Genomic DNA, 10,992 nt, shown 5'->3' on the forward strand with positions numbered 1-10,992 from the left:
GGTTTAAACACATAAGTTTGTTCACTTGCTAGAAAATGCAACAAAGGTTTCATGCGTGTCATGATTTCAAACATGCTGATCCAAAAGAATTTGTGCATATACAAAAACAAATAATCCAAACTCCTTACATTCATCAGGACAGATGGGCATAAATTTAAAGATTTTGCACAAGGCAGTAGTTGATTCACATAATCACCACAATCAAACAACTTAAATGTCTTTCGTGAAGAATCGTTACCATGTAAGATGATATTATGTGCTTGCCGATTTAATCGGACGTCATCAACAAGTTTTACACCACAAAACAACTCAAGAGAACACTGCCTCATACTTCCTCTTAGAATGGACTTATCAACCACAAACAAAGAATAAGGGTTAATTAAATCAAAATAAGGGGATCTTTTATAAATTAAGCCATACCTGTTTGCCGTGGCTCGATTTCTAAAGATTCCTTATCTTTGAATACTTGCGGTTGGATTTTATCTTCAACCTTTCCTTTTCTGATCATACAAAAGCATCTCTCATCAGGAAAGTATTGAAGTTGAAGTTCGTCACACGGATTGTTAGGAACCTGAAAAGAAGAGGTAAGACGAGAAGAATTCACAGATTGGTTAGTGGAAACAACACTCTCTTTTTCTTGCCCTCTATCAACTTTTTCTTTCATTTCTTTTTCTTCAAGAACAATTGTTTCTTCCACGCTTTCTTTTTGCTCACTCTCTTTTTCAACTTTACTTTCTTGCACACACTCTTTTTCTTTTTCGCTTCTCTCGATTTCTTTTAGAATCCACTCGTTTTCTCTCATGATCATCTTTTGCCTCTCTTTTCTTTCACTCTCTTTTTGTTCTTTTTCTTTTTCAACAGCTTTTTCAATGACTTTCTCAATCTCTTTCAAGAATCTCTCATTTTCTCTCTTACTCGCCTCTTGCCTCTCTTTCATTTCTTTTTCTCTCATTTTTTCTTTACAACTTGAAGATAATACAAGTGAATCAGCATGATAAGTATTTTGTTTGAAAGATGTGAAATCATTTAGATAGAGCTCACGATCAATTCTTCGAGAATGAGTCTTCGTGGATGCATACGAAGAGTTACTTGGGCTCCCTCGTTCGTTATCTCGAAAGACCTTAGACTCGAAGCTTTCTTTCTTTCTACTCAAATTTCTTGTCGAATAGGTATCACGATAGAAATCTCTTCTCGAGTCGTCATCAGATGTATGTCTCCATGATGTTCTTGACTCCTTTTTCTGACTTGGAACAATTTGCTTTCGTTGAAATCTTGCTCGATGGTCTAGCTTTTCTTGGACAGGCTTGATTTTTCGATCGAGCATGCACTCCATCTCTTTCAACAAATATTGAAATTCAAAGGCTAAAAAATCTTCTCAAGACATGATTAATAGATGAAAAGAAAAATGAATAAAACAAAACAGAAAATGAATACCTTACCACAAACCTCACTAGTCACTCACACTAAAATTTGAATGGCACTCACACTCGTGTTTGCACTCAAGATCGGCTTTTTCAACACTCTAATGCTCTCACAACACTCGTGCCTTTTACCTTTCTTTACCTTTCTCGTGATTTCGTAAGCAGATTCGCCAAGGCTTAACCTTAGACTAGGTGGTCTGTTTCAAATGGGTAACAAGGGATGATGTGATTTACAACTGGGTAGGCTTACAAGAAAGAGAATAATTCGGGTATAGTGTGGTGAAAAGGTCAAGGATGGAAGTGGATGAGAGGGTAAAGGTTTCAGGATTGAAAAATGGAGAAGAAGTAAAACTATGTTCAAATTTTCAGATTTTGTTTTTTTTTTCAGAATTTTTGTTTGAAATTTTTTTCGTTTTTTTCATTTTTTTTAAACTTACTTGATGAGTCACAGACTATTCCTGGAGTAATTTTAAATGCTCGTACTCCTCATTTTTGTAGCTCTGATACCAAATGATATGATCCACCTCAGGGTGAGTCGAGTCGTATGTGAGTTTGCCCGATCGTCTATGAAGACGTAGCGTTCGATTTGTTCAAAAGGATGTTTTAACGTAAATACTGGCGAAAGCTATGTAAAAGGATTCAAAGATGGGTTTATGGATATGAAGTTTATGTAGATGGATTTATGGATATAAAGTTTTTGTAGGTTTGGTTATAATGAAACGAAAAGATGGAATGGAATGGAAATGAAAATGATCTAAAAAAACAAACACGAACCAATATTAGAAAATATTGACCCAAATGTTTATAAATTTTCAAGGTGGTCAGATGGAGAATATGAGAACCTCGACCCGCTACTTAGAAAAGTAGGAACCTTGGTATGTTTGAACGCCACACTACGAGTAGTGATAAGTTCGGTTTTCAACAAAGAAAATGGATGACACAACTAGAACACTAGGTAGCTAACAAATCTTTGGTACACATAACCGAACCTATTACTAAACTTACCCTTCTTGAAACCTTCCGCTTATTCTAATCCATTATTTTACTTTTATTACTAAAATCCGAGGCACGAACGACTCTCTCGAACTACGATTGGGCAACTACGTGAATTCGACTCATCTACCCGGGTCGGATCACATCAGGAGATGTATTCTTCATATCCATTGCATGCAATTAATCCTCCATGTACATGAATATAATTCCTCCAAGCATTGAACCAAACCATGCATGAACCTTGTAACAGCCCGATTTAGGGCCAAAATGGAACAGTGGTTTTGAAACCACGAATCTGAGGTTGAAAAAATTATTTTGATTTAGTTTTAGTGTTTATATTATGATTTCATAATTGTGTGAAAATTTCATTGCGAAATTTTATTGATTAGGTGTTTAATTTGACGTTTAGGACTAAATTGAAATAGGTGAAAAATGTGTGTGTTCTAGTTCATAAACTACTTGATTGAAATGGGGGTTTTAAGTAGAGGTCCTTAAATGGAATTAGACCATTATACTTTATATGGACAAAAATTTGGACATGGATGGAATTTTTAGAAAGTTTAGTAGTAAGGGCATTTTGGTCATTTGTATATTAAATGAAATAAAATGGGAAAAATAACACAAACATGTGTTCATCTTCATTCAAGCTTGGCCGAAACTTACATGTTCTCCATATCTAGGGTTTTTCCAAGCTTTCAAGCTCAATAGTAAGTGCATTCAAGCCCCGTTTTTAATGTTCTTTACATTTTTGAAATCCTCGTAGCTCGGTCTACCTATTTCTACCATTATTTCGAGTTAGGGTTTATGTTTAAAAATTTACCCATGGATGATATGCATGTATTTTAATGTTTGATGGTAGAATATGAATGTTTGAATTTAGGAGAACGATCTTTTCTAAGCAATTTTTAGTGAAAACGAGCAAAACAGCATAATCGGTAAAAATACCTATTGTTCATAACTATGTGTTAGAGTGAGAATTTGATGTTGCCATAGAAAAGAAAAATGTTCAGCATGTCATAAAATATAGGAATAAAGGCTGAAATTAAATTTTCGAGCCTAGGGGAAAAATCATAATTTTGTAAAAGTTAGGGGGCAAAAATGTAATTTTTCTATAATGTGATTTTTGGATTGAAATAAATAGTATGAGTGTTAAATGAGCTAAATGTGTTGTTATGGATCAAGAAAGGCATGGAATCGACCTCGAACGGGGGAAGGAAAAGATTTTGGACTAAATTGCAAAATTCTCATATTTTGCACCAAGGTAAGTTTGTATGTAAATAATACATTAAGTTCATTTACATTCTTATATTTCAGCCTATTATATATATTTTAGCTGATTTTGAAGCATAAATCGACTATTGAAAGAATGAAAATAAGTAATAGAGAGAGAAATCCCGGTTGAACATTCGAAAAGATTGAATAATATAGATGGAACGTAGCTAGGTCACATGTATGGTGCTGAGTGCACATCATGTGTACAAGAGAGCTACGAGATACTATGTAGTAGCTAGGTCACATGTGTGATACAGGATGTATCCCATGTAGACAAGAGAGCTATGGGAGAGATAAATGTAGCTAGGTCGCATGTGTGATCCCATGTGAAGGACAACATGAAGACAAAAGAGCTACGAGATAAATTGGCTAGGTCACATGGGTAGTACTAAGTGTTCACCATGTGTACAAGAGAGCCGAATTATATGATATATGATGGGTGAAGCTGTGTGCTGAAACCACCAAGTATCGAGAATTGATCCGAAGTGTTCAACGGGATGATTTTATGGTGACATTGTAATCATGGACCTATACTTGTGATGTATGAAATGTTGTGAAAATGAATTGTGATATGTATGCTAAATGAGGTTAATACAAAGAAAGTGCGAAAGAGTGAATTTGCAATAATACTGTTTTGAACAGTTGCAGTGACATGAATTTGAAAAATCATAAAAAATAGTAGGAATTTAATTAGAGGATAAATGAGATATTAAATTAAAGCTTAATAAGTCTATTCTCATCACAGTATAAATAATTTCCAAACAACAAATCAAGGGAATTTTCAACTTCAATCGAATTGAGCAAAGATATTTGAAAATTCTCAGATGACTTACCTTGACGAATATGAAGAGAAGACAATTGAGGATTGGGTTTACCTTTCTCGGTCAAAATGAATCTTCTCTCTTTGGATAGATAACGTAAGACAAACCTATTACTCCGATAAATTTGAATAGGTGGTGACGCACCATGACATGTCTTGCTCCTCGAGGGGTGGAATTCACAAAAATAAGACTGGTTAGTATTATCGAAAACTATGGAAATTTGATTCAATTACAAAAACATAGGTTGGCCTTACCTTCTCGAAATGAAACGAAAATTTTAGATGTGGCCAAACAAGGTGATTAATAAATGAATCAAAATTGAAACCCAAATCATTGAATTTCACCTTCTTATCAAAAGTTTGAACATCAAGCAAACATAATTTGAATGTAAATGATGCAAAGCGCTTAATGTTTCCATAAAATGAATTCATGTAGCAAATACCAGGCTTGAACACACGAACTTGATCATTTGATTTAGCAGGCAGCATGTTAAATAAGGAAGATATAATCAACTCATCGCATGATTCAAATTTCACTCGTTCAATCAGACTTGAAAAATTGGCACAACCAAGCATATTCATTTTATCACCAAAGAAATGATGCAACATGTTATCATGCAAGTAAATCAAAGGAAACTTAAACATGCAAATACTCGAACAATTTTGCATCGTAATTTCTACTCGAACAGATAGATCAAAGCATGAAAATCTTGCACAAAATTTCAAAGATTTATCTTGAAGAACAAAGTCAAACAGATCAATTACTTCATGCAAAAATCTTTTAACGCATATATCAAGCAAAGAAGTTGTGTTATGCAACCTTTCAGAAATTCAAATCCATCACAAATCATTTGAATAGACACGTTTTAATAGAAAGATGAATTCAAAGAATTTTTATAATCAAACAAATCAAAACGTGAAAAACTGCTATCACACACATTCACAATTTGCACAGGATGAACCAATCCAACAGAATCAACAGAATTGTCATTATAAAACATGTCATAGGACGGAATCTTCATGACATCTTTTGAAACAACATCGTTAACATTAGTATGTGAACAATTAACCAAATCAAAAGATGGAAGATTTTCAAAAATAAGGCCATAAAAATCTATATGAGCAACTTTGTATTCAAACGGCCTCGAATTAATAAATAAGAAATCCTTACCTTTCTTACCTTCAATTGCAAGTGGGTGGCTGTCATTCGTGAACTTACCTTTTTCGAAAAACCTAAAACACCTCTCGTTTGGAAGGTAATGTAGATGAAATTGGTCACACAAACTTCTAGGAACCTGAAAAGTTAATTCACAAGAAGATCAAATAGGTGGGTTAGTAGAAATAATCCTCACTTGCTCACTTGTTTTCTCACTCGATTCTATTTCTTCTGAATCACTCGTTTCTTTTATCTCGATTTCTTTTTCCACTTTTTTTTCTTGTTCACATTCTTTTTCTCTCTCAAACTCTTTTTCAATCTCATTTTCTTTTTCTTTTTCTTTTTGTGATGTGACCACGCCCCAAGCCCCATCAAGTCCTCGTCTTGATTCCCTCGAGCTTCCAAAGGGACCAATGAATCGAGCTAGGTCCAAGCGATTTCATGAACTTGTTTCAGCTTTATTGTTCAAGTTTTGGAAGGAGAATCAGCTCGTTGAAGATGGGGAAGCTTGATCCAACTCCTTGAAGAAACCATGCACCTTAGTGCAAGCTAATTTCAGCTCAATTCCAGCTTCCTTAGCTCAATTCGACTTTAATCAGCTCACTTGAGCTCAATTTCACCTATTTGAGCTCAATTTAGCTTCTTTCCAGCTCGTTAATTTTATTATTTGAATAATTTGAGTGATAGTTTTATTTTAATTATTTTTACTACAGCTCATAACCGAATTTTCTAGCTCAATTCAGCTCATCAAGAATTTCAACTATCATTGAGCTAGCCGAATTTATTATTAATTATATTTTATTTATGTCTTTATTTTAATTTGTTAAATATGTCTTGATATTATTTAATTTAAGCTGAATGTACCTTGAATCTAATTTGTTTATATCTTTTGTAGGTACATCCACATGTGGGAACACAATTAATGAGGTTTCATGAACATTTCTGGTTCAATGTATGTTCGGGTACATGCATGACTACCTACAACGAATGGTTGCCTTAAAGATGATGCATGAATGATTTAATACAATGAATGGAAGAATACATGAATATTCACTTACATGCATCGGTTGCTGTCCATTGATTCCTAAGTACCTATTCGACCAAAAGGCATCTCTTGGACTGTCCATTCACACCTTGGCCGAACCTAGACATGTCCATTGCTCTCCCATACATTCACCAAGCCTTCAAGTTCATTTCCTTAGCCATGAAGCTGCCCATTGAAGTACCATTCAGTCGAATTTGGACATAGCCTTTAAAGATACATTTCTAGATTAGTTTAATTCAATTAAAGCCGAATTTACTTAGTCTATTTGGCTATCTAATGTAATCTATAAATAGTTCTTTTCTCTTTGTAAAAAGTTTAGACAATTCTGATTATTAAACTTGATTGTGAGGTTTCCTCCTATCCTATTTCGTACGAGTCTCGTTCTGACTTATCTAGCTCGCTAGTGGCGTCAACCCGACTTCTTGAACTTATCACCATCCTGGTGTGGCGTTCATCCACCTTTTTATACCTTTGGTTCCTACCTCTCTATAGGTAACGGGTCAAGGTCCATCTTCGACTTCCATTAAACCCACCTTAAGCAATATAAGTCCCGGGGCAATACTTTACATGGTATTGAATCGTTCTTCGCTTGAGTTCAATTTCCATTCCATTTTATCTATCTACTTAAACTTTATTTTCTTTGTTAAACCGAACCTATCCATTCTCCAAACCAAGCCATTTTTGAACCCTTTTAATTACTTCCGCTTAAAACAACTCAATAAAGTTATCTCCATTCGACATCAACCAATACTTCTCGTCGACGATCGGGCAACTTAAGTGAACTCGACTCCATCAACCGAGTCGGATCACATCATTTGGTATCAGAGCTACTAAAACGAGGAGTGCCGACATTCGTATCAAGCTCGGAGTAGGTTCGTAACGTAAAAAAAGTCAAAAAAAATAAAAAAAAAATTTTGTTGGAATTTAATTTAATTTTTTTCTTCCTTGTATTTAGTTTAATATTGTATTGGATTTAAAAAAAAAGAAGAAGAAATTCGAAAAAAAAATTAAAAAAAAGAAAAAAAAGAAGTGACAAAAAAATCGAGTTAAAAGAAAAAAAAGAAAAAAAAGTGAAAAGTCTTGCGAGTTTTTATCATTATCACTTATTACTCCGATCATCAAGTTTCCCTTCCTACCATTATTTACCCATCCCAACGCCACATTTTAAACCAATTTTTTTTCTTTGTTCAGCCTACCTTACACCTGACATTATCCCTTGTAACCCATTTTGAAACTGACCCTCAAGCAGCAAATTAAGTCTATCGAGACAAATCACGAAATTGAGAGAAGAGGTCGAGTGGTAAAAGGCAAGAGTGAAATACATCAAAAGAAAAAGCCAAAAATTGAGTCTAAACACGAGTGCGAGTGAAAATCATTATTTCTTTGTGAGAGATTGGTGAGGATTTTGAATTGGTGAGGTTCATTTACTATTTATTCTATCTTTCGATTTTCGAACATTTTCTTGAATCATGTCTCAAGAAGAATTCTCTACCGATGAATTTCAATACTTGGTGAACGAGATGGGCCGAATATTAGAGGAAAAACTAAGCCCATTAAAAAGACGTTTGGACCGAGTGGAGGAAAAAGCCCGACGGAAGCAAACTCCACCGAGTCGAGAAATAGAGTCAAGTTCATCACGACAACATTATTCCAGAAGAGACACATATCAAGACTCCTATTCAACAAGGCTTTCGAGACCGAGAGAAGAAAACTTCGAGTCAAAAATCACTCGAGATGAGCGAGAAAGGACGAGCTATTCCTCGTATGCTTCAAAGAAGTCCTTCCCAAAGGATTGTTCCCGAAGAAATGGACGAGAAGTTTATGAAAATATTTTCTCTTTCTTTGAGCCAAATGATTATCTCTTTGATTCTTTCGTGTCATCCACACATTGTAATGAAAAAGAAAAAGAAATCAAAATAGTGAGAGAAAAAGAAAATGAAGAAAAGAAAATTGAAAAAGAAATTGAGATTGAGAAAAAAATTGAAAAAGAAAAAGATGTTGAAGAAGAAATGAGAGAAAATGAAGATAGTGAGCGAGAACAAGAAAAAGAGAACGAAATTTTAACTAACCTCCGTGATGTTTGTTTTTGTTCTGTTCCTTCTTTTCAGGTTCCGACAAATCTTAGTGACGAATATCAACTTCAATATCTTCCTAACGAGCGACGTTTTTGCATGACCGAAAAAGGTAAGGATGAAGTTGAAATCGAACCACACGAGCTTGAAGGTAAGCGAGGTAAGGAATTTTTAAAAACCGAGTCATGGCCACCAAGTTTGAAAGTAGTTGAAAATGACTTTGTTTTAAAAAAATTCTCTTATTTTCATTCAATTAATTGCTATTCTTTGAATGTGGTTGATGTTATTCGGTACGAACGACAAACTAAAGATTTGGTTGTGCATGATGTCGGGTTTTCACGAAAAGCGATTCAATTTTTCAAATATGATAATTTTGTGCATCCATTATTGTCATGTGACAAATCCATGAATTTGTGCAAGTTTGATTTGATGAATATAAAGAGATTTGAATGTTTGTATCTATGGACACGAAAACCCTTTTGGTTTGACATGTTTGATTTACTAAAACACTTTGGCGTAAGTAATCAAACTCGTGTGTTCAAACTTGGAATTTATCGTTTTAGGTTGATATGTGCGGAACTCAAGCATCCTAAATTTTATGCGACAAATTTATGTCTGTTTGATGTTTAGCCTCTGAAATTTAAAGACTCTGTTTATAATTCAAAATTGTTCTTTGATCATTTTATGTGGCTGTACATGAAATTCATTTTTCATTTCGAAAAGGTAAGATCAACTCATGTTTTTGAACCTGGTATCGTTACATATGTTCAATATGTGAATAGTGTTTTACCCTGTTCCTTTGAGTTCAACGTCTATGGAGACATTACCCTCTTTCAGCATTATGAACCCAACACTTCGAAAAGTGCAAGTTTCCTTTGTGTTTACCCTTCGTTTCAGGTTTTTCAAGGATTGTGTAATGAGCTTCGACTTCAATACCTTCTCAAGGAGAAAAGGTTCACTTTGATTGAAAAAGGTAAAATTGATTCTCAATTTTCCACTCCTAAAGGTGAATCAGGTATGAATTCTGATGTTATGCGACCATCTTTTCTTAAGTCAAATGTAACTAAAATTTTTGAAGACACCTTGATTGCTGAAAATCGCTTGAATCCTGTTGTGGTTAATTATTTGATTTTGCTTGATGATGATAAATCCATTTTGAGTAATGATAAGACGATTTTTCTCTTTGGAAAATGTGATGAATTCATTGTTGAGAACAAAACCAAACGACAATTGCGAGTGCCAAACATGCGAAATCATGAATCATATGAAACTTTTCATTTGTGTGTTTGTGATGAAGATTTAAATTTCATGTCTCCTTACTTGCATTCCATTTACTTGAACAATGACTTGTGGAAGCAAATTGAAAAGTTTGAATGCTTGAAAACATATTTGTTTTCGTCTCGACCATTTGATGAGTTATGGATATGGAAGGAGTTTTGTTCATGTGATTTTAAGAATGATGTTTTAAAACTGCCTTTTTACATGACTCATACTTGTCTTGATACGACTATGCATGATCCACATATTTGTTTTGATCGTTTCTTGATGATTAATGGTTGTCTATTTTCATTGATTCATTTGCCATCTTTAATGTCGAATATTGTAAGTTCTTTTGCAATGGCTTATGAACGACTAATTGTTCCATTCATTCAAGGAGAGTTGCATACGACGGATTATTTTCTGGAGAATAAACAGCTCGACTTTAGGACAAGTTGTTTTGAAGAAGGGGGGATGATGTGACCACGCCCCAAGCCCCATCAAGTCCTCGTCTTGATTCCCTCGAGCTTCCAAAGGGACCAATGAACCGAGCTAGGTCCAAGCGATTTCATGAACTTGTTTCAGCTTTATTGTTCAAGTTTTGGAAGGAGAATCAGCTCGTTGAAGATGGGGAAGCTCGATCCAACTCCTTGAAGAAACCATGCACCTTAGTGCAAGCTAATTTCAACTCAATTCCAGCTCCCTTAGCTCAATTCGACTTTAATCAGCTCACTTGAGCTCAATTTCACCTATTTGAGCTCAATTTAGCTTCTTTCCAGCTCGTTAATTTTATTATTTGAATAATTTGAGTGATAGTTTTATTTTAATTATTTTTACTACAGCTCATAACCGAATTTTCTAGCTCAATTCAGCTCATCAAGAATTTCAACTATCATTGAGCTAGCCGAATTTATTATTAATTATATTTTATTTATGTCTTTATTTTAATTTGTTAA

The sequence above is a fragment of the Gossypium hirsutum genome, chromosome A03, assembly GCF_007990345.1.
Source record: "Gossypium hirsutum isolate 1008001.06 chromosome A03, Gossypium_hirsutum_v2.1, whole genome shotgun sequence".
Taxonomy (NCBI): domain Eukaryota; kingdom Viridiplantae; phylum Streptophyta; class Magnoliopsida; order Malvales; family Malvaceae; genus Gossypium; species Gossypium hirsutum.